General features: G+C 32.9%; 1 pseudogene; it reads left to right on the forward strand.

Annotated features, from left to right (window-relative positions):
- The window catches only part of LOC128165259 (heat shock 70 kDa protein 12A-like), a 62,933-nt pseudogene extending 37,676 nt beyond the window's left edge, over nt 1-25,257 (forward strand).
- The last annotated feature ends 1,212 nt before the right edge of the window (nt 25,258-26,469 follow it).

A 26,469-nucleotide genomic window follows, 5' to 3' on the forward strand; every position in this document is an offset into this window, starting at 1 on the left:
ATGTTCCTAGTTGGTATGGCAACTGCGTACTTTGTAAAGTGGTCAGTTATGACTAAGATGTATTCATAACCCCCCTTTGATCGTTCAATAGAAAGAAAATCCATACACACTAGTTCGAGCGGTTCATAAGTCTTGATGTTGAATAGTGGAGCTCTTACATTGGTAGGAGTTTTTCGACGCAAACATCTGTCACAGGTACTGATGTAATACTCAACATCTTTACTTAATCCAGGCCAGAAAAATCTGTCTTGTACTAGAGAAATAGTTCTGTCTCTGCCTTGATGTCCTAAGAGGTTATGGGAGAAATACAAGACATCTTCCACAATGTTATTGGGAACAATAAGTTGATGTTTCACTTCATCTTCATATTTTATTTCTCTGTAAAGTATTCCATCCTTAAGGAGTAATCTGTGGTAGTTCTGTAGCATCACAGTATTGAAATAAGACTTGTGAATTTCTTCTTTCCTTGGTTTTCTACCTTCCTCTACCACATCTATCCAGAATAACAAGTTAGGATCTTGACATTGCGCCCTCTTGATATCGATGGATGTAAGATCTGGAATGCTGACTTCAGGATGTTCAATCAATGAAGCTGAAACAGGTAAGCTCTCAATCAGTGGAAAAGTGATGATGTGAGCACTGCATACTGCTTGCACTGAATCTTGTGGTACTTTGCACACATTGTCTGTAATTGTAGGATGTCTGGATAAGGCATCAGCATCCTCATTCCTCTTTCCAGGTCTATAGTGTATGTCAAAGTCAAATGCAGCAAGAGCAGCAACCCATCTATGCCCTGTCGCATCAAGTTGTGCGGTGGTCAATACATATGTCAATGGGTTGTTATCTGTAAGGACACTGAACTTGTGACCGTATAAATAATCCTTGAACTTTTCGGTTATGGCCCATTTAAGTGCTAAGAATTCCATCTTATGCGCGGGGTAGTTGCGTTCAGCCTTGCTTAACCCTCTGCTAGCATAGGAAATAACTCTCTTGTGACCTCCCTGATCCTGGTATAGTATAGCTCCTAATCCTCTTCCTGATGCATCTGTATGTACTTCAAATGGAATAGAGTAATCTGGATATGCTAGTATTGGAGGTGAGGAAAGCTGTGTCTTTAGATTGGTAAATGCCTCTTTTTGCTCTTTATTCCAGACAAATGGATTCTCTGTACTGCTTGTACCAATTTTCTGTCTGCCTTTGGATTTCTTTCTAGTTGATGGTAACAAATCTGTCAATGGTCTTGCGATCTTAGCAAATTTCTTTACAAATTTTCTGTAATATCCGACAAATCCTAAGAAGCGTCTCACATCTTCTTTGCTTTTTGGTTGAGGCCACTGCATGACTTTGTCGATCTTTTCCTCATCCGGTTCAATACCGTCCTCAGATATGACATGGCCGACATACTTCACACGCTTCATCAGGAAAGAGCATTTCTTAGGTGTTAGCTTCAATCCAGATTCTCTCAGTCTTTGGAACACTTTTTCCATCCTTTGTAAATGTTCTTTGAATGTTCGAGAAAATATGATAAGGTCATCCAGGAATATATAACAGATGTTTAAATGTAAATCACCCAGGCATTCCTCCATCAAACGTTGGTATGTAGCGGGGGCGTTGGTTAATCCAAATGGCATTCTGTTATATTCATAAAATCCTAAGGATCCTACTGTGAAGGCGGTTCTTTCCTTGTGTTCCTCAGCTATTTCAACTTGGTAGTATCCTGCCTTCATATCCAATACAGAAAAGAATTTGTTTCCAGCTAGGTTTTCTAAAATGTCATCTATTCTTGGTAATGCGTAATTGTCTTTGATGGTTCTTGCATTCAGCTGTCGATAATCGATACAGAGTCTTAATTGTCCATTTCTCTTCTTTGCTAAAACAACATTGGATGAAAATGGTGAGTGAGATTTTCTAATGATGTTTCCTTTCAGTAGTTGTTGTAGATGATCACGAACTTCATCAATCATAGAGGGTGGAATTTTTCTATAACGCTGTTTGAAGGGTATTTCATTGTTCAATTCAATTCGATGTTGTACACTTTGATTATGACCAATATCTCCATCGCCGGTAGATAAAATGTCCTTATAATCCATTAGTAGGGCTTTCACTTTCAGTAGATGACAGTTCATTGTCAGGAATATTGACTTGGCTAAAGATGTCATCATAAGTTGTCGAGTCATCAGCTGTTGGGAGATCTTGTAGTTTCACTGGTTGAACTTCACACATCACTTCTCGAGGGTTGATGGTAACGGTCTTTGTTGAAATGTTACTAACAAGAACAGGAATAGTGTCTTTAAATCCCTCATGATAGTCTATGAGAACAGGTGAACTGTCTACAACAGTTGATATCTTGGATGCCGGAGTAGTTTGAAGAATAGCACAAACTGGATGGTAAGGTATAGCGTCATGAATGGCTCCCTGAATAATTACTTCAGTATTGGCGGGTATAATGATTTTCTTCTTTTCCGCTGACTTGATGTAAGCTAATCTGTTTTGGTTGTGTAATAACTCCTTCTCCCGAAGTGCTATACATCTAAAAGATAGATACCATGGAATTGTCAAATTGGCTGTTTGGAGAAATCTATTTCCATATTTTTCTTTGGTTTCTTCCAGTAGAATTTTTAAGATGTTGGTGCCAATAAGCATTGGTGTTTGCTGATGATAAGAAGTAGTAGGAACTATCAGGAAAAATGCATCAATAGTCACATCTGATTCATCTATCTTCAAAGGTAATACGACATATCCTGAATAAGGAAGATTCAGTCCATTTGCACATTCAATGTTAATGATGTCAGTCACAGGTTCTATCGGTAGATGTTTCAAATGTTTATCATAATATTGTTCACTAAGGGTAGACACTGATGATCCAGTATCAATTAAAGCACTCACTTTCTCATCATTCAAAATAACAACAGTCTCATTTGTTGATCCAATAAGAGTTGATGTCTTCCCTTTTCTACATTCTTTCATGGGACTTTCTTCAAAATCTTGGTCACTAGATTGTTCCCTATCAGCAACCTCTAGGCGTTTAAATGTCTGTAAGTGGAGCGAAACTGTCTTTGTCCTCGTCCACGGCCTCTGTACACATTTGAATCTCCTCTATCATATTGTCTTGGAATTCCATTGGAAGACTGTATCCCTCTGTATCTATTTCCCTCAAAAGATGATCTTGGTCTCTGGTTCGGAAAATCCTGTCCATTTCTTCTGAAATTATATGTACCATGATATGCACTGTGATTTCCTCCGTCTCTAAAGGTGTCTATCTCATTTCTATTCGTTCAACTTTTGTGGATAGATTGATTGTTTTTAAAATGTCTTCGATAGTTGTAGTTGATTGTTGTTGAACTGTTGCTCTTTCCGGTTTCACAGGTGTGGAATTCCCCATCTGTTTTTCAACGGATCTAACTTCACGTAGTAACTTGTCAAAGTCCTTAATTTGTTCATATTTGTATCGAATACATGATTGCAGTTGTTTATTTCTCAATCCTGTGAATAGTTTGGAACACAACATCTCATCACGTGCTGTAGCTGAAACTTGTTTTCTTTCAAAAGCAACTTGAATTAATGACTGTAATCGCATACCATAATCTGCAACAGATTCCGTTTCACTTTGAGATTGTTGATAAAAGTTTTCAATAACTGCTTCGTTATCACAGACATTTCCAAAAACCCCATCCAACTTCTCAATAATACCCATTGGTGAAGTATCTTCTACTTTTGTTATTAATAAAGATTTAGCCTTGCCCCTTAGTGAGTTTCGTATCGAATGAAGTATTACAGCTTTGGGAAATGCAGCTTCTCTAATTACACATCTTGCTTCATATTTCCAAACATCAAACACAACTTCACCAGCTTTATGTTCACCAGAAAATATTGGAAGATTTGGCTTACCCTCAATCACTGGTGGAACTTCCGTCTTATTGTGGGTAATATCTGCAACACTGGGTAGTAGCCGTCTTTGGAGAGGTCGTTGAATTTTAGGTGGGAAAGTATCCTTTGGTGTGGATTTCAGTTGTGGACCTTTCAGTAGTTCAAATTCGTCCTCTGTAACAACTCTGTACTTTGTGTTAGAATTCAGAAAATCTATAATCTTTTCAACTTCTCCCTGACTAACCTTCTCTTTGGATGGATCTGTTTTAACTTCTTCCTCTCCCCCATTCGCTTCTCCGTCTATTTCTTTGTTGGACATATTCAATAATTTGATCTACAACATGTAAAAAAACATGAAAATCATATAGCTATTATATGATGAAATATTTGGTGAATAAACGATTCAGTTAAATATTTCAAAAAGTCTAACAGTTCGCTACAATCCAAGATTCTGAAGTCTCAAAAGTTATTGTTTACATTCGATTCACAAATTACACCGGAAACAGAACGTCGAATACTAAAGTCCGAAGAAACCAAAACAGGATGTCCAGTTCCGGAATAAGAATCGCTGGCTTTAGACAGTTCGATCCAAAAAAAATTCAATGAATTAAACGGTAATGTTCACAGACCTTAAAGATCACCAGAATAACAAACTTGGCTGTATCTTGTAGAATAAATATGTCAATGCGAGTGTCCCAACGTGGGCGCCATTGAAACAGGGTCACTTGTACATGTTATAAACAAACGAAGTGCACTGCTGGGTTCGTTGATTTATTCAAGAAGAAAACAGGTCCTAAAAACAAATATAAAGCAATACTAAATATTTGGCAATAATCTGTATATAAATTCTATAATCGATTTACAATATATGCAATATAATTAGGTAATGAATGAATTGGAGTTTTAAATCAAACAAATCTAAATTACACTTATTATAATTTTACATATCTCTAAACTTTAATCTAAATTAAATAATGTAAATGATCATAAAAACATAAAAACCCATTTGTGAAATGAAAACCCACAGCCGGTGATCAGAATAAATTTCAATGAAAGATGTACATGGACACTCGCTGCGGTGAACACTATACCAAAAAATGGCGCAAAATACAATAAACTGGTTTGACCAGGTGTAATTTCTGGATAAATACGTAATACTATTATTTAAATCACGTGATCAGAAAACTCCTTATATTTTTAGATATCGATCCACAGGTACCCAATAATCAAAGAGAGATAACTCTTTTGGGAAAACAGTAAAAATTGAAATGGAAGTAATTACGTTCTAGGTATTTGACAAATAAATATATATGAAAATATGACCCCTATTACAATAACTTTACCCTAAATATTTAAATATAGCAGATCTTTACTATATCGCCTTCACTTAATTTATAAATTAAAAAACTCAGGCTTGTGTCTAATTAAATAAATATATTTGACAAAGTAAATATTCAATCTAATTAAAATTAGACCTTTTGTCTCGCTCTCTGTTATATATGGTTATTGCTTGTGTAACAGGCATGTAAAACAGAGTGCGAGATGAAAAGTCCCAAATTTCATATTCTATCAAGCTCAGAATTTAGGTCAATGTTCCATGATATCTATTAAACAGTCTTCTCAAGATATAAGTATTTCACAGAATCATTGTAATTTGAGAGATTAGTTTATCTTTTATACATATTGATTCATTTTAGGTAAGCTTTACATGCATATCACATCTACATAGTATTTAAATAATTTTTACTGCCTCTCTCTCTCTCTCTCTCTCTCTCTCTCTCTCTCTCTCTCTCTCTTTTTTTTTTATCTTGGCAAAGACTGAAACTGTCAGAGGGCAACATAATTTTGTGACAAAAATATCTCGGTCTTGTAATAGAAATCCAAAGTGCATTGAATTTTAAAATGAGCATGTATTATCAATCCCTCATTTTTATGTGCATTATACATAGTATTGTTTTTAAAACATGTAATTCGTAAGAAAGTAAAAACCCTCGCTAAATTTATTCGCAAAAAAACCCAAGTAGAATTGACAAAACATGGTATACACGTAGCAGAAGCTTATACTTTGACCCTGTTTGGATTGGTAATATTCCTTTGTAGTTTATGAATTGAAATATTGCTGTCGCACTTCAAGTAAAACAAACTCTCTCTCTCTCGCTCCTGCTCTCGCTCTCTCTCAATCTGATATGTCTATATCCAAGAAATTATTTTAATGTTATGATATTATGACTTGATATGCACATTTTTGTTTTTGTACTGCCTAAATGTTAATGTCATGTATTTGGATATGTCATACTTATAACACTGCATGGTCAGTGTATTTTTTCCAAAAATATTATGTATATGTTAATGTAAACACAGCTATTACAAGTACATGTATGTTAACACAGCTAATTTTTTTTTTATTATTTCAGCTTAAAACGGACTCTTGTTACCACAGGGCTTTTACCTGTTGATTCTTGTGGTTTCAGCTCTTGAGGTTAACCTGTAACCTCTACCCACATGCATATTCCTTGTGTTCTACAGACTATCTACCGGTAATTCAAATTAAATTGGATAATGCATGAACAATAATGGAACTTTAAGAGAGCATCATGCCCTATTGTGGTTTGTTCATTTTTGATAAGAAATTATGAAAAGCAAAATTAAGGCTGTTTAAAGAAATATGATTGTTGTGACAATTTGTTTTTCAATAAAAGTATGCAATTATGTTTCCTTCATTTTTTATTTTATAAAGATATTTAGATGTGTTTACACAGTTGAACAATCACCCAACTCTTTCCAATTGTCTCCATTAAGATTACATGTAGGATATGTAAATGTACATTTGACTTTTGAATAACACCAGCAATGATAATTACTTTTGAAATGAGCAAGAAACAATCTATTTTCACCCTTTTAAGGTATATATGCATAAAAAAAGTAGAAAAAATTGCCACAAGTTTCAGAAAATTAGGTAAAATATTTCAAACCATGACTTTTTATAAAAAAAACAATTGATAGGAGGTGGGTATACATGTAGGGGCATTTCTAAGTTATGTGATGCTTTTATCAAGATAATATAATGTAGATGCATGTTGTATTGGATAAGGTTTCTTATTAAAGGTGGTTGAACAACAATTGACCTCTAAAAGGTCAGGTAAAGATGTTTTACAATGGAGAACTCTGTAAATCTGTGTTGAGTAAAAGAAATTGGAAATGGTGGGTTCACTTAAATGACCATATGTTTATTAAACCTCAATGGAATTGTCAATATGTGGTATACTTTTTTCTCAGAATTGCATTAGCTTTCTTATTCTAAGACAAAGACATCTGTTCATAAAATGTACTAAGTTAAAGGTAGCAAGGGACGATTCGGATAAAGTACCCGTTAAATTTTTCGTCAAATTAAGGTACATCACTACACCTAGACTTATACTTTTTAAGACACTACTTCACAAGATGGCGATTTAAATGTTTTGTTGAACTCTTCATATCGTTCGTTTGGGTTGTATATCGTCATAGCTCAATGGTTAAAGTATTGGGTTTCTAAACCGTTCAAGTTCGAGTCCGCCTGGAGCTTTTGTTACTGTTTATTGAATTAAATTTTTGAAAATGTAATTGTTAATCAAAAAAATTGCACATTTTTTGCCTATTTGGCTTAAACACTTCTTATCAATTATGATATCTATCGTAATCAAGTAATTTTCTGCTGGTTTGAGAAAATATTTCAAGTTGTTTTGAGCCACCTTAAGAGATGCTGTACTTGAAGGCTTATGAGTGTTGCTAAGATTTATAAAATGAATTTTAATGATTATCATTAGAGGGATCTCCCTTGTTGGAATTGGTATGCAATATGAAGACCCCTAATGTTTAATAAGTACATGAGAATTGAATGGTGAAACTTGCGGCTAAGACTGTTGTGTTGACTTTACACTGTGAAATTGCAGGTTACAAATGGGAGGTTATATAACTCGAAATTTATGTGGATGGGACATTATATACCTATTTACTGGGTATGAGGATTATAGCAAGTTTATTGTCCTCCAAGACAGCCACTATTTCATGGGGCGAAGCCAAGTGAAATAGTTGCTTTTGAGAAGGACAATAAACTTTCTGTCATCCTCACACAACACAACAGTCTTAGTCTGTCTTTCTGTCAGTAAATAGCTATAGGTATCTTAATTATTATCCTGAAGAAAACTTTATTTGTTGGCGATGCAGAATTTCTTGATGATAAACAAATTAGTATTTTCGGTTTTTGAATTTAATGCTGTGATCGGATTATACCACAGGTGTTCCGAGTTTAAAAAAGAGGGAAATCGTATGCTGCCGGTGAATACTTTCGTTGACTATTCACCATGGACAGATAGCATAGAAACTATTTCACAGTTAGATGGAATAGCATGTTTATTCATTGTAATTTTACATAGGAAATATTCACAGAAATATAATAAACTTATCATTGCTAAGTTTCTGACATTTGATGGTGCAACAAGCACACAGTTTGGAAGATCAAAGATGACATCTTTTGTTTCTGACTCCTTTTCGGCTTTTTAACTCAAAAAGTTTATAACCGATTGAGATGAAACTTTGCGAGATTATGTGCAACTATTATGCCTTTAAGATCCTAAAGTTTCTGTGAAAATGTCTTTTCTGTTTTTACGTTACGTCATTTACAAAAAAAAAATTAAAAAGTCTTTTTGTCCGCGGCGTTTCTAAAAACGCTTTAAGATAGAGGCTTGGAATTTTCAATGGTTATGATTTGGTCGATTTACCTCTGTAATAAGGCTGGAAATGAAAATCTGTCACTTCTGGTCGAAACCGGAAGTGAAACAAATTTTTCGAAAAAATGAATTTTCTGATCAAATCAAAAATGTATATGTGTTTTATAGAGCTTATCAAGCTGAATCTAACACTGGAAGCCGTTTTAAAATCGGACGATGCATTACAGAGATATCGGGGTTTAAAAATTGATTTTTCCGGAAATTTTGATTCCACGTCCTTGGCTTAAAAAATAGCGTAATGTTCAAAGTAAAATTAACTCGTACCAAAAATAATTGTTAAGTCGTACTTGAACACATTCGGATTTTTTATGTTAAGTCGTTCTTAAAATCGGAAAGGTTTTTGTTAAGTCGTACTTAAAATCATTCGGATTTTGTTAAGTCGTACTAGGAATAATTTGATTTTTTTCATCTTTTTATTTTAGTTACTCTTATTGTTGGTTTAAGAGCTCTGCTTCTTACAGGAACTTCCAGCTTTACTTCCGACATTAACAGAAGACCCACTCGTTGCTTTGCAACGAGCTTTGCTCTAGTTATTAGGGTCTTCCGTCTTCAGCGGAAGACCCTCTTGTTATTCTTCGGTTTCTTTTTATTATTAGGGTTTTCCGTTTTCAACGGAAAACCCTTCTGTTATTCTACGGTTTCTTTTTCTTTATTATTAGGGTTTTCCGTTTTCAACGGAAAACCCTTCTGTTATTCTACGGTTTCTTTTTCTTTATTATTATACTTTTTTTTCTTTTTCTGACTTTTTTGAATCGTTATTTCTCAGAAACTATTCAATCGATTTACATCAAATTTTTAGGAGTTATAAAGCATCAATGTCGCTACAGATTAATAAAATTTCAAATGATTACGTCACTTCCGGTTTCAGATATGGACGATTTTGTAAATTTTTAAGGGTCATTTTGTCCACGCATCTCCTCTGAAACTAATCATGATAAAAGCTTGAAATTTGCAGGGATTGTAGATGAATGTCTGTAGATTTCCCTCCATGCTTCCAATTGCGAAAAATGCGCACGGCCTAGAAGCTCGCCTGAACCTGAAAATTAGCACCAAATTTTTTCACTAAATTTTCGCACATTTTCCGTAGTATCTTTTGACGTATAAATATTTTGTTAAAACATGTAATGCAAAAGCTGTTTCAATTTGCACGGGCTTTTATTTGATATCAAGAAAAAGGGGCTGGCCCCTCAAATTAGGGGCCAAGAGGGTTCAAAAGTCTATTTGCAATAACGTTTTAGTGAACAATAATTTGTTATCAATTATAGAAGCAAAAATGTTTATTGTACAGCTGTTTATCTATACAGTACCATCCTTAAGTCATATATTACGTAATTAAGGGTTTCAAGGGGCCAGAAGTTCAAAACTTTGATCATTAATATCTGAAAAAGGAGAAATATTTTGAAAAGCAATGTAGAACAAAAGTTGTTCAAAATAATGTTTTGTACAATATGCTACCTTAAATGTTTTTGTTTATGACCCTATTTAGGAGTTAAAGGGTCGGCCCCTAAAACACATTTGTACAGATATCTCAAGAACGGTAAACATTTTGTGCACACTTGTTAAACAAAATATGTTTATATTAACAAGACCTATCATTTGATGTCATAAAAAAGGGGCTGGCCCCTCAAATAAGGGGCCAAGAGGGCTCTAATGTCTTCTCACAATAACTCTTTACCGAACAATATTTTGTTATTAATTATAGAAGCAAAAATGTTCATTGTACAGCTGTTCATCTATACATTACCATACCTAAGTCATATATTACGTAATTAGGGGTTTCAAGGGGCCAGAACTCAAAAATCTGATCATTAATATCTGAAAAAGGAGAAATATTCTTGAAAGCAATGTAGAACAAAAGTTCTTCAAAATAATGTTCTTAACAATATGATACCAAAAATTGTGTTGTTAGTTGCCCCGGTAAGGGGTTAAAGGGTCGGCCTCTAAAACGCATTTGTAAAGATATCTCGAGAACGAATTACAATTCATGAACACGTGTAGAACAAAATATGTTTATATTAGCGAGACCTTTTATTTGATATCAAGAAAAAGGGGCCGTTTTGCAAGTAAAGACGGAACTATACATGAAGGTTCGGACGATGACGGTGAATATGGGGCGGGTCGCGCGCTACTCAGTACTTTTGATGAAAACGGTATACAGAACGCTCTTGTGGTTGTTTCTCGTTGGTACGGTTCAAAGATAGGACCGAGGAGATTTAGACACATTAAGGAAGCTGGGATTAGTGCATTAAAGAAACTCCCCGGCTCCGGTTGATCAAAAAGTGAGACCCCGTAGTGTGTTCAGGCTTATCCTTAAGTGACCATATCCACTGTAAAATATACTGTATTTAACAAACATACTGCATGTTAGACACAAAACTCAAACATGACATTTTGATGTCTAATTAATATTTGAAACATAAACAAAAAACACCAGCAATAATTTCTCCCTTATTTCTGGATTTTTTAATATAAAAGTAATTAGTTTAGTTTGTTACTTCTGATAGACACAACCATTCAATTAAGTCACAAAAATAATCTGAGCCAATATTACCTTTTCTTCTCTTCTGTTGTGTACTGTTTATTGATTTATTTATTTTTATGTCTTACGGAACTTTTTTTTTGTCATATAATTCCGGAATATTTAGTTCCACTTTGTTTTAATATAATTCCGGAATATCTAGTTCTACATTAATGTGTCGTAATTATGTTTCGTTTCTTATTTCCGGTGTTGTAACTCATGGCTCAGCTGTAAACAAAAATGTATGTTATATGTGTCAATGGATTATTTCATGTTACCATTTACACAGGGAAATTTTGAAGGTAAAGTTTTTATTATGAAACAAAGCTCCATTTATGCAGAATCAAGACTATGACTGTATTACAATATATTCTAACGTTAACGTATTTTTTATAGAGACTATAATTATATGTATGAAACATAAGAGATAGGGCTTTACCTCTTGAATTTCTCAGAACCGCATCCATATATTTTTCATTAAAGAATACAATGATATTTAGTATTTTTGAAAACATTTTTTGGTGGCCCCCCCCCCCCCACCCTCCCCCTACCCTACTAGTATGATTTCATTACATATGACATCATGCGTTTTACATACTTTTGTTTATCCGACTTTTTGTATATACGTTTATGCACCTTCCTTCTCTATCAAAACAATGTCTGCACAATTATGTTGGAGCACAATGTCCACCGTGTATGAATTTGATAATGGATAGTTCCTTTCAATTAAAAGTACTTACTGTCAATTGTCAAGGCCTTGGGGACCCAAATAAAAGAAGAGATGTTTTTAAGATATTAAAAACTAAAAATTATAATATTTACTTTATTCAAGATACTCACTTTATTCAAGAAGATGAAAACCTAATACAAACACAATGGGGATACAAAGCTTTTTTTAGCTCGTACAAATCTAATTCAAGAGGGGTTGCTATTCTTTTTAACAACAATTGTGAGATAACAATTCATGAACAATACAGAGATGATAACGGAAACTACTTGATTTTAGATGTTATTGTAGAGAATTTACACTTTCTGCTTATAAATATATATGGTCCAAACTCGGACAAACCAGAATTTTATTCTCAACTACTGAATACCCTCCAAGATATTTACTCTTCTCAATACATTATATTAGGTGGTGATTTTAATTTGATTTTAAACAAAGAATTAGATTCAGTGAATTACCTACATCATAATAACCCTAAATCTATACAAGAAGTTAATAATCTAATGAATACATTAAACTTAAAAGATGTCTTTAGGGAGAACTACCCAGATTCTAGAATGTTTACTTGGAGAAGAAGAAACCCCATTAAACAAGCTAGGCTTGATTTTTTTTTAATATCAGAATCATTGCTACCCAAGATATTATCAGTCAAGTCGGAAAACAGTTACCGGTCTGACCATTCACCTGTTATATTATCTTGTAAAACTAGTGATTTCAAAAAAGGCAAAGGTTTTTGGAAATTTAATAATTCTTTATTAACAGATAAGGAATATGTTACTTTAATTAAGGAAGAAATTAACAAAGTGAAGCTTCAGTATGCATGCCCCATATATGAGAGAGAAAGTGTTAGAAATATAGACAATGAGCTTATCCAATTTACAATTAATGATCAAACCTTCCTTGATATCCTGCTCACAGAAATTAGAGGTAAATCAATATCTTTTGCAGCATTTAAGAAAAAACAAATAAATAAAAAAGAAAAACAATTGGAAAAGGACATACTTAACTTAGAGCTTAATTTAACAGATCAGAATATAAATGAGTATAGTATTAAAAAGAAAGAGCTCGAAAATATAAGAAAAAAAAAGTTTCAAGGCCAATGTGTACGATCAAAAGTAAAGTGGATTGATGAAGGAGAAAAACCTAGTAAATATTTCCTTACACTAGAATCTAGGAATTATATCAATAAGCAAATACCAAAACTTGTTAAAAATGATGGATCTATTCTATATGATCAATTTGATATATTAAATGAAACAAAATGCTTTTATCAGAATTTATACCAAAAAAGAGAGCAATATGTAGATTTAAGTGAAATTAATGACAAACTGAATGCTTGTAACTTGCCAAAATTAAGTGAAAATGAGTCAATTAGTCTTGAAGGGCCCATAACAAAAAATGAAGTTTTATCCTTTCTCAAAAATATGAAAAATGAAAAAAGCCCAGGTCCTGATGGTTTTACTTGTGAATTCTTCAAATTCTTCTGGCATGACCTGGGGTCATTTATTACACGAGCTATTAACTTTTCTAAACAAGTTAAGCATTTTTCAGAGCCTAACAAATTGGGTATAATAACCTGCATTCCGAAAAGTGGTAAATCTAAACAGTATCTAAAAAATTGGAGACCAATATGCCTTTTAAATGTTATTTATAAAATTGCATCAGGCTGTATTGCAAATAGGTTAAAGTTATACATGGACAAATTAATTAGCAGAGATCAAACTGGATTCCTGAAAGGTAGATTCATAGGTGAAAATATCAGATTAGTATATGATCTAATGAACTATACTGAAAGAAACAATATTCCAGGTTTACTTATGTTAATTGACTTTGAAAAAGCCTTCGATTCTATATCATGGGAATTTGTTTTTCATACACTTGACCTATTTAATTTTGGAAATTCAATAAAAGATTGGATACAAACCTTTTATCATGGCATAAAAACATGTATTATTCAAAACGGAATAATATCAGAATATTTTTACCCTCAAAGAGGGTGCAGACAGGGTGACCCAATATCACCCTACTTATTCTTGCTCTGTGCAGAAATATTAGGAGCAATAATTAGAAATAATAAAGACATTAAAGGTATAAAAATAGGTGATACTGAATACAAAATTTCACAATATGCAGATGACACCTCTTTATTTACAAATGGATCACCAGAAACATTAGACGGTATTCTTAGAGAACTAGATTTTTTTGCGGATATATCAGGACTAAATATAAACTTTTCTAAGACAAAGATGGTGTGGATAGGAAGTAAAAAATTCTCAAAAGAAACTTTTCATCACTCGAGATGGAAACTTGATTGGAACAATACAAACTTTGACTTGCTAGGGATAAAATTTTCGATAAACTTAGATGATATGATAAACTTAAATTACAATGTAAAACTAGACAATATAAAAAAACTAATAAAGCAGTGGAACCTACGTAAATTAACAATATTAGGAAGATTAACTGTCATAAAATCCCTTATAATTCCAAAAATGAATCATTTGATACTTACATTACCAAATCCAAGTAAAGACTTCTTAGAAAACTTTGAGAGAGAATTATACCTTTATCTTTGGGGAAGCAAAATACACAAAGTAAATAAACAAACTATTATACAAGACTATAGATCTGGCGGTCTTAAAATGGTAGATTATAATGACTTTACTCTGGCCTTGAAGTCAAGCTGGATAAGGAGACTAACTCACTCAAAATCTGTATGGGTTAATTTGTTAGAGACAAGTCTAAATACAACAGTGAACAATTTATGGCTAAGAGGAACAGACTTCCTGTCCAGACTTGGTAATATAATGCATAACTGTTTTTGGAAAGAAGTATTTTATAGCTGGCAGAAAATAATAGACATTTCAGCCCTTAAAAATGAAAACATTCACAGTGAACACATATGGTATAACCCACATATTAGAATTGGTAGTAATTCAGCTTTCCTAAAAAGCTATTTTTATGCAGGCTTCATATTTATAATCGATCTTTTTGATCCAGAAGGCAATTTCATAAGTCTTGAATCACTTAATAATTTACATGTAAATACAAACTTTTTAGAATATGCTGGACTTAAAAAGGCTGTGCTGGGTAGAATTGGTACTTACAATATTAAAGAGGCAAGAATTAAAATACAAGCACATATACCAAATACAATTGCAATTTTCAAGAAAGCAAACAAAGGTTGTAAAGATATGTATAATATTTTAATAAGTAAAAAGAAAGAAACAATCAAAGCAGTTTATAAATGGCATGAAGAAGGTTATAGATTTAGTGACTCGGATTGGGGTAAAATTTTCGAGCTTCCTTTTAAAACTACAAAGGAATCTAAATATCACTGGTTACAATTTCAAATATTACACAGAATAATTGCAACAAACTACTTTTTAACAAAATTAAAACTAAAGGACAATGAGCTTTGTACATTTTGTAAGGTAGAAGTCGAAACCATTGAGCACCTTTTTTATGATTGTCCTAATGTTAAAGAGATATGGTGTGCAGTTGAAGAAATGTTTTTATCAAAGTTTAATTTTCCAATAGTTTTTGATAAGATAGGTGTATTATTCGGTAAATTTAACAACAATAATATTTACAAAGTTCATAACTTATTGACACTTGTTGTGAAACAGTTTATTTTTGCCTGTAAATACAAAATGGTACCCAAACTGGATATGAGTGCATTGTTTACCATAATAACCAATAGATTACTTATTGAAAAATATTTACTTTTAAAAAATTGTAATTTCACTCAGTATGAAAAACACTTGAAACAGATTTGTGATCTACTCTGACTGATGAAATTTTCAATGAAAAATCGACTTTGATAAATTTATGTATGTCAATAGATTGACAATTTTACTTATCTAAGTGCTCCAATACAATGTTTCTGTACATAATACTATCAGTCTTTCTTTCTGAACTTTCTCCCCTATAACTTTCACTAATTGTATATTTATATGCATATATATTGCTATATATATATATAAGACACTAGCTAATGAGAATTTTTTTTTTTGAAACTGTAATTTCACTTGCTGTTATACCAATGACATGTTTATATGCAATTGTGAATTGAAAATGTCAAAATAAAAAAATTAAAAAAAAAAAAAAAGAAAAAGGGGCTGACCCCTCAAATTAGGGGCCAGAAGGGCTACTTAGTCTTTTCATAATAACTCTTTTCTGACCAATAATTTGATATTAATCATAAAGCAGCAAAGAAGCTTTTATTAAGTTTAATTTAAAACCGAAACCCGTTTTAAAATCGGACGATGCATTACAGGGATATCAGGGTTTAAATATTGATTTTTCCGGAAATTTTGATTCCGCGTCCTTGGTTTAAAAAATAGCGTTATGTTTAAAGTAAAATTAACTCGTACCAAAAATAATTGTTAAGTCGTACTTGAACACATTCGGATTTTTTTTGTTAAGTCGTTCTTGAAATCGGAAAGGTGTTTGTTAAGTCGTACTTAAAATCATTCGTATTTCTTAAGTCGTACCAGGAATAATTCGTTTTTTTCATCTTTTATATTTTAGTTACTCTTGTTATTGGTTTAAAAACTCTGCTTCTTACAGGAACTTCCAGCTTTACTTCCGACATTAACGGAAGACCCACTCGTTGCTTTGCAACGAGCTTTGCTCTAGTTATACTTTTTTTTCTTTTTCTGACTTTTTTGAATCGTTATTTCTCAGAAACTATTCAACCGATTTACACCAAATTTTTAGGAGTTATAAAGCATCAATGTCGCTACAGATTAATAAAATTTCAAATGATTACGTCACTTCCGGTTTCAGATATGGACGATTTTGTAAATTTTTAAGGGTCATTTTGTCCACGCATCTCCTCTGAAACTAATCATGATAAAAGCTTGAAATTTGAAGGGATTGTAGATGAATGTCTGTAGATTTCCCTCCATGCTTCCAATTGCGAAAAATGCGCAAGGCCTAGAAGCTCGCCTGAACCTGAAAATTGGCACCAAATTTTTTCACTAAATTTTCGCACATTTTCCGTAATATCTTTTGACGTATAAATATTTTGTTAAAACATGTAATGCAAAAGCTGTTTCAATTTGCACGGGCTTTTATTTGATATCAAGAAAAAGGGGCTGGCCCCTCAAATTAGGGGCCAAGAGGGTTCTAAAGTCTATTTGCAATATCTTTTTAGTGAACAATAATTTGTTATCAATTATAGAAGCAAAAATGTTTATTGTACAGCTGTTTATCTATACAGTACCGTCCTTAAGTCATATATTACGTAATTAGGGGTTTCAAGGGGCCAGAAGTTCAAAACTTTGATCATTAATATCTGAAAAAGGAGAAATATTTTGAAAAGCAATGTAGAACAAAAGTTGTTCAAAATAATGTTTTGTACAATATGCTACCTTAAATGTTTTTGTTTATGACCCTATTTAGGAGTTAAAGGGTCGGCCCCTAAAACACATTTGTACAGATATCTCAAGAACGGTAAACATTTTGTGAACACTTGTTAAACAAAATATGTTTATATTAACAAGACCTTTTATTTGATGTCAAGAAAAAGGGGCTGGCCCCTCAAATAAGGGGCCAAGAGGGCTCTAATGTCTTCTCACAATAACTCTTTACTGAACAATATTTTGTTATTAATTATAGAAGCAAAAATGTTCATTGTACAGCTGTTCATCTATACATTACCATACCTAAGTCATATATTACGTAATTAGGGGTTTCAAGGGGCCAGAACTCAAAACTCTGATCATTAATATCTGAAAAAGGAGAAATATTCTTGAAAGCAATGTAGAACAAAAGTTCTTCAAAATAATGTTCTTAACAATATGATACCAAAAATTGTGTTGTTAGTGGCCCCGGTAAGGGGTTAAAGGGTCGGCCCCTAAAACGCATTTGTACAGATATCTCGAGAACGGTTTACAATTCATGAACACGTGTAGAACAAAATATGTTTATATTAGCGAGACCTTTTATTTGATATCAAGAAAAAGGGGCTGACCCCTCAAATTAGGGGCCAGAAGGGCTACTAAGTCTTTTCATAATAACTCTTTTCTGACCAATAATTTGATATTAATCATAAAGCAGCAAAGAAGCTTTTATTAAGTTTAATTTAAAACCGAAACCCATTTTAAAATCGGACGATGCATAACAGGGATATCGGGGTTTAAAAATTGATTTTTCCGGAAATTTTGATTCCGCGTCCTTGGTTTAAAAAATAGCGTTATGTTTAAAGTAAAATTAACTCGTACCAAAAATAATTGTTAAGTCGTACTTGAACACATTCGGATTTTTTTTTTGTTAAGTCGTTCTTGAAATCGGAAAGGTGTTTGTTAAGTCGTACTTAAAATCATTCGTATTTTGTTAAGTCGTACCAGGAATAATTCGATTTTTTTCATCTTTTATATTTTAGTTACTCTTGTTATTGGTTTAAAAACTCTGCTTCTTACAGGAACTTCCAGCTTTACTTCCGACATTAACGGAAGACCCACTCGTTGCTTTGCAACGAGCTTTGCTCTAGTTAAGGTGTTCCGTTTTCCAACGGAATACCTTATTGTTTTCGTTCGGTTTCTTTTTCCCTATTATTATTATTTTTTTTCTTACAAAATTTGTGCAGGCGATTTCTCGAAAATGGCTCAGCCGATTTTCGTGAAACTTTCAGATCTAATAGATATTAATCCGAACTTAATATACATTTTTTTTATTTTGATGACGTCATTTCCGTTCTTGAGAAAATGACGTTTTAACGATTTCCAGAGGGTCGGCTTGTCCAGGGATCTCCTCCTAAACGGTAAAAGATATTGAACTCAAACTTTCAGGGATTGTAGACAAGAGATTGTAGATGTGCTATTTGGCGTTCATATTTGTCATGCTCAAAAGGCGTTTAAGCTCGCCTGGTCCCGAAAATTGAGACTAAAAAAACGTCGTAATTTTTGATGGTTTTCTTAGTTTGTCTCTTTTCTGTAAAATATTTTGTTAACACTTGTAATGCAAAAAAGATCTATATTTACAAGACCTTTCATTTGATATCAAGAAAAAAGGGGCTGGCTCCTCAAATTAAGGGATCAAAGGGCTCTAAAGTCTTTCATCTGTAGTCCTTTACTGAGGGATATTTTGTGAACAGTTATAGAAGCAAATATGTTTATCTTACAGTTATGTATCCAATAAATGTAATGATTTTATCATGTGTTACGTAATTAGGGGTTTTTAGGCGCCAAAAGTCCAGAATTTTGATCACCCATATCTCAGAAAGGAAAAATATTTTGAAATAAAGTTTAGATGTAAAGATGCTCAAAATGATGTACTAAATAATATGCAATTTTCAAAATTTCGTTAAATGGCCCCTATAAGGAGTTATGGGATCTGCCCCTAAAACGTTCTTTCCTATATATCTCAAGAACGGTAACAAATTTCTAAACACTTGTAGAACAAAATGTGTTAAGATTTTAATGACCTTTTATTTGATATCAAGAAAAAGGGGCTGGCCCCTCAAATTAAGGGATCAAAGGGCTCTAAAGTCGTTCATCTGTAGCCCTTTACTGAGGTATATTTTGTGAACGGTTATAGAAGCAAATATGTTTATCTTACAGTTATTTATCCAAGCAATGTAATGATTTTATCGTGTGTTACGTAATTAGGGGTTTTTAGGGGCCAAAAGTCCAGAATTTTGATCACCCATATCTCAGAAAGGAAAAATATTTTGAAATAAAGTATAGAAGTAAAGATGCTCAAAATTATGTACTTAATAATATGCAATTTTCAAAATTTCGTTAAATGGCCCCTATAAGAAGTTATGGGATCGGCCCCTAAAACGTTCTTTCCTATATATCACAAGAACGGTAACAAATCTTTTAACACTTGTTAAACAAAATGTGTTGAAATTTAAATGACCTTTTATTTGATATTAAGAAAAAGGGGCTGGTCCCTCAAATTAGGGGACCAAAGGGCTCTAAAGTCTTTCATCTATAGCTCTTTACTGAGGGATATTTTGTAAAAGGCTATAGAAGCAAATATGTTTATCTTACAATTATGTATCCAAGCAATGTAATGTCATGTGTTATGTAATGAGGGTTTTTTAGGGGTCAAGAGTCCAAAACTATGACCACCTATATCTCAAACAGAAAAAAAATATTTTTAAATGCAGTATAGAAGAAAAGATGCTAAAAATGATGTACTTAACAACATGCAATCTTCAAAATTTGGTTCAGCGGCTCCAATAAGGAGATAAGGGACCGGCCCCTAAAACTTTTTCTTCTAAGATATCTCAAGAACAGTGACGAATTCTAAACACTTGTTGAACAAAGCTCTTACACCTGTAACAAAATAGTATCTGGCCCTCTAGAATGTAGACCCTGTTTTTTTTTTTATTCTAAATCATGTTTAGCTGTTAAATAGCAAAATCAAGATAGAACAAATTCTAAAATCAGACGGAAGACCTCCTCGTTGCTCGCAACGAGATCGTGTCTAGTTAGGGTCTTCCGTTTTCAGCGGAAGACCCTCTTGTTATTCTTCGGTTTCTTTTTATTATTATACTTTTTATTTTTTTTTCTGACTCCTTCTCGGCTTTATAACTCAAAAAGTTTACAACCGATTTTGACGAAACTTTCAGAGATTATGTGCATTTATTATATCTCAAAGTTTGTGAAGTTTCTTTGAAAACGTCACTTCCGTTTTTACGTTACGTCATTTTTAAAATTTTCAAAAAGTCATTTTGTCCGCAGCGTTTCTCAAAAATGCTTTAAGATAGAGGCTTGAAATTTTCAAAGCTTATAATTTAATCGATTTACATCTGTAATAAGGCTGGAATTGAAAATCTATCACTTCCGGTCGAAACCGGAAGTGAAACAAATTTTTCGAAAAAATGAATTTTCTGATCAAATCAAAAATGAATATGTGTTTTGTAGAGCTTATTAAGCTGAATCTAACACTGAAAACCGTTTTAAAATCGGACGATGCATTACAGAGATATCGGGGTTTAAAAATTGATTTTTCCGGAAATTTTGATTCCGCGTCCTTGGTTTAAAAAATAGCGTAATGTTCAAAGTAAAATTAACTCGTACATAAAATAATTGTTAAGTCGTACTGTATCACATTCGGATTTTTTTGATAAGTCGTTCTTGAAATCAGAAAGGTTTTTGTTAAGTCGTACTTAAAATCATTCGGATTTTGTTAAGTCGTACCAGGAATAATTCGATTTTTTAAAATCTTTTTATTTTAGTTACTCTTGTTATTAGTTTAAGAGCTCTATTTCTTACAGGAACTTCCAGCTTTACTTCCGACATTAACGGAAGACCCACTCGTTGCTTTGCAACGAGCTTTGCTCTAGTTATTATTATTATTCTTTTTCTTTTCTTCTGACTCCTTTTTTGCTTCATAACTCAAAAGGTTTTTAACCGATTTTGATGAAATTTTCAGAGATTTTTGCAAGTTGGCGTCCCTCAAAAATGTTAAAGTTTTAAAGAGAACGTCACTTCCATTTTGACGTGACGTCATTTTTAAAAATTTCAAAAAGTCATTTTGTCCCGGACTTTTCTCAAAAACGCTTTAAGATAGAGGCTTGAAATTTTCAGTGGTTATGATTTCGTCGATTTACCTCTGTAATAAGGCTCGAAATGAAAATCTGTCACTTCCGGTAGAAACCGGAAGTGAAACAAATTTTTCGAAAAAATGAATTTTCTGTTCAAATCAAAAATGAATATGTGTTTTGTAGAGTTTAATAAGCTGAATCTAACACTGAAAGCCGTTTTTAAATCGGACGATGCCTTACAGAGATATCTGGGTTTAAAAATTGATTTTTCCGGAAATTTTGATTCCACCTTCTTGGTTTAAAAAATAGCGTAATGTTTATAGTTAAGTTAACTCGTACCAAAAATATTTGTTAAGTTGTACTTAAACACATTCGGATTTTTTTGTTAAGTCGTTCTTGAAATCAAATTGGTTTTTGTTAATTCGTACTTAAAATCATTCGGGTTTTGTTAAGTCGTACCAGGAATAATTCGATTTTTTTCATCTTTTTAGTTTAGTTACTCTTGTTATTGGTTTAAAAACTCTGCTTCTTACAGGAACTTCCAGCTTTACTTCCCATATTAACGGAAGACCCACTCGTTGCTTTGCAACGAGCTTTGCTCTAGTTATTATTATTATTCTTTTTCTTTTCTTCTGACTCCTTTTTTGCTTCATAACTCAAAAGGTTTTTAACCGATTTTGATGAAATTTTCAGAGATTTTTGCAAGTTGGCGTCCCTCAAAGGTATTAAAATTTTAAAGAGAACGTCACGTCCGTTTTGACGTGACGTCAATTTTAAAAATTTAAAAAAGTCATTTTGTCCCGGACTTTTCTCGAAAACGCTTTAAGATAGAGGCTTGGAATTTTCAATGGTTATGATTTGGTCGATTTACCTCTGTAATAAGGCTCGAAATGAAAATCTATCACTTCCGGTCCAAACCGGAAGTGAAACAAATTTTTCGAAAAAATGAATTTTCTGATCAAATCAAAAATGAATATGTGTTTTGTAGAGCTTATTAAGCTAAATCTAACACTGAACGCCGTTTTAAAATCGGACGATGCGTTACAGAGATATCGGGGTTTCAAAATTGATTTTTCCGGAATTTTTGATTCTGCGTCCTTGGTTTAAAGATTAGCGTAATGTTTAAAGTAAAATTAACTCGTACCAAAAATAATTGTTAAGTCGTACTTGAACACATTCGGATTTTTTGGTTAAGTCGTTCTTGACATTAGAAAGGTTTTTGTTAAGTCGTACTTAAAATCATTCGGATTAAGTCGTACCAGGAATAATTCGATGTTTTTCATCTTTTTATTTCAGTTACTCTTGTTATTGTTTTAAGAGCTCTGCTTCTTACAGGAACTTTCAGCTTTACTTCCGACATTAACGGAAGACCCACTCGTTGCTTTGCAACGAGCTTTGCTTTAGTTATTATACTTTTTTTTTCTGACTCCTTCTCGGCTTCATTACTTAAAATGTTTTTAACTGATTTTTATAAAACTTTCAGAGGTAATATCCAATTATAATGCCTCAAAGATGTTAAATTTTCTACAGCAATGTCACTTCCGTTTTAACGTTACGTCATTTTTAAAATTTTCAAAAATTCATTTTGTCTGCGGCTTTTTTTCAACAACGCTTCAAGATAGAAAGTTTAAATTTTTCGAGCTTATATATTGATCATTTTGCCTCTGTAATAAGGCATGAAATGAAAATCTGTCACTCCCGGTCGAAACTGGAAGTAAATCAAATTTTTCGAAAATTTGAATTTTTTGATCAAATGAAAAACGTATATGTCATTTGTAGACCTTAATAAGCTGAATCTAACACTGAAAACTGTTTGTTAATCGGACGATGCAATACAGAGATATTAGGGTTTTAAAATTGATTTTTCCGGAAAATTTTAATCCACGTCCATGGTTTAAAAAAATAGCGTAAGTTAAAAGTTAAATGAACTCGTTCCAAAAATAATTGTTAAGTCGTACTTGAACACATTTGGATTTTTTTGTTAAGTCGTTCTTGAAATCGAAAAGGTTTTGCTAATTCGTACTCATAATCATTCGGATTTTGTTATGTCGTACCAAGAATTATTTGATTTTTTTTTCGTATGAGGTGATATTATTATTGCTTTAAGAACTCTGCTTCTTACATATAGCTTTACTCTCGACATTAACGGACGACCCACTCGTTGCTTTGCAACGAGCTTTGCTCTTTTTTATCTTACTTTTTTTTAAATCAAAGGCATTGATAAACACCTTTTCTTTATATGCAGAACTGTGCATTTTGTATAATTAAATTCGAACTTCTTCCTTGCCCATTTGCACATTTACTCAGAATTAAAGGTGTCGATGAAAAAAGTACATGCATACAATAAACTACAAATACCGATTGTTTTTCATTGATCACAATGACAACTTTAACATTCCTGTGTAGTTTGTAATTTATCTTACAGACTTGTATTTCTGGCAAAAAAGATTTAAGTGGACCACTGCCAAAAATACTGTATAAAATTGTGTTTTATTTAACGTTCTATCTTTTTTATTTCCGAAACGTTTTCAGTTGGAAAGGAATAAATGTTTACTGAAGAGTATTGTTTCAGGAGGAACCGTCGACTTCAGCGTACAGGAAACTACTGGTGTAGGGAAAATGAAGTCAATTCATGACGTTTGCGGGGGACCTTGGGGTGGCGCTAGAGTTGATGAGGAATTTATTCAATTTCTTATCAAACTTGTTGGAGCAGATGTGTTTACTGAGTTTAAGGATGAGTGTAGGTCTGAGTACTTGGAGTTGATGAGAATCCTAGAAATCAAGAAAAAGCAAATTGACTATAACTCTCAAAATAAAATTCCATTCAGGATACCAGTTTCTTTGTTTGAGATCTTAGCAGAACACACAGGATGCAACATTACTGATATAATATCAAACTCTCCCTATGCCAAGTCTACAACCTACTTGCAAGAAAGAATAAACTGTTTCGATCTTTTTTTAGAAGTTCGTTACAAGACATGATATCTCATCTACGAGGTATATTGGGAGACCCAGTTTGTAATGATTTGCTGGGAATAGTGGTTGTTGGTGGTTATGCAGATAGTCGTCTAGTAATTGGAAGCCTTAAAGACGCTTTCCCTGAAAAACGATTTGTCATACCTACAGAAGCTGGTCTCGCTGTTGCTAAAGGCGCCGTTCTCTTTGGTCAAGACCCAGAAATCATTTGCTCGCGTGTGTGTCGCTATACATATGGGGATGACATATGCATCCCATTTATTGAAGACAAACACCAATTTAGTAATTTAACCTTGATGAACAAAAAGCGGTTTTGCAAAAACATTTTTCAGAAGTTTTTTGAAAAGGGTGAACAAGTTTTTCTTGGAGAAAAACGATCTTTTACTTCTGATTATGATTTCCGCGACGAAGGTAGAGCTTATCAGCGGCAACAACCTTTGACCATTAAAGTTTATGTCTCAAATCGGAAAACCCCTGAGTATATTGATGATGTCGGATGCAGGGTGTTGGGTGAAATAATTGTAAAATGTAATAAAAAATCAAAACTTTGGCCTGAAACTTTCTCATGTGAAATACAAATGGAAATAGCCGGAACAGAAATTCAAGTTACAACAACCTTAAGTACTAAGGAGAAGGCAACCGCAAAGTTTGACTTTTTATGATTCTTCAGATTCAAACAATGTACTTCAAATATCATTAGAATTTACAGAAAAGCATAACTTAGATTGACAGGTATTTTAAAGTTTCGATAACTCAGATATCAAGACAAGGCACTTTGATATAATTTCAAGAGATCAAGAGTTCAAGCGATTAAGTTTGATTAAATGCAGAAGGAAGGTGGATTGATAAGGCGTGTACAATGCCTATATAAGGATAAATTTAAACTGGAGTATACGTATCAAAGTCTCCTAATAGTGCCGTTTTAGAATTTAAATGCGTTTTCTGTTAAAGTGGGTTTGTGCTCCATATTTGTGTCATAGTCTACATGAGATCTAATGAAAAATAAACCAATTTCGATCAATAAAAACATGGAGATATGACTAACCATTCATTAAAAATATCAATTTGTATCCAAACAAATGACCATTTTAGAAAAATGTTCCAAGTCCGTAATTTCATAGCCGAAGTCGCATTGAACATTAAAAAACTCACTGACTGAAATGGTTCATTAGTTTAAGCACCAGATGTAAGGTATATGTAGTTTTACGTTCATGATTATGTTTTTTCAGGTTGTGGGTTCGATACCACTAAAACGTCAGTCAATATATTTTCCTGATCCTTTGTCGAAATATTCAAACTAGGAAAGAAATTGTGTCTTTGCAAACTTGTACTATAACATCGGATAGATTTAACTGGGAAAAAATAATTTGAATTTGCATGCTACAACTACTCATGAATACAGATTGGGTTTTGAGTAGATAGATATCGTATATACTTTTTAATTGATTCAGTTTCTTTTTAAATGTCAATTTTGTGTAAATGTATTTGCAAAAAACACCCGGGTTTAGCTTCTCAAATATCTATACCTTTTTAAAGAAGCCAGGAGTTGCGTCACCTATAAAAATCTTTAAATATCACAGACGCGCTTGCGCCCTTGCATTCACGTTTCCCAGAGAAATCAAGAACTATCTTGAAAGAAAGATCGGGGCTCGAAATATCAAAGTCTAGAAACAAATGAGGCCATGTTTTTTTCCTCGAAAAATCAAATTGGTTTAGAAATTGAAGTTCGAGACATCGAGTGTTGTAAACCTCTACCGTTAAATTGGCATTTTTATTTTCCCTGTTTTAATGACTGGAAGGAACAATTCTTTTCAGAGAATCATTAAGTTTGATGACGAATATGTCCTTTTATAATGAAGTTTTTACTTTGATTTAGTTACTTCCAAAAACTTTGCGGTTGTGTTTTTTTTATTTGACATATTATTTCATTCGTAATGTTAAGTCTTCTAAAAATAAATATAATAAAATTTCGAATAATGTTTCGTTGTTATTATTCTCACCAACACAATAGTTCCGAAACATGTTTGTCAGGTTAATCAACACCTATTAAACTAAGAAGTTCATTACACTTTTTTGCTAAAATTCACAATGTCACATTAATAGAGAATTT

This window comes from Crassostrea angulata, chromosome 10 (assembly GCF_025612915.1).
Source record: "Crassostrea angulata isolate pt1a10 chromosome 10, ASM2561291v2, whole genome shotgun sequence".
In the NCBI taxonomy this organism is placed as follows: Eukaryota; Metazoa; Mollusca; class Bivalvia; order Ostreida; family Ostreidae; genus Magallana; species Magallana angulata.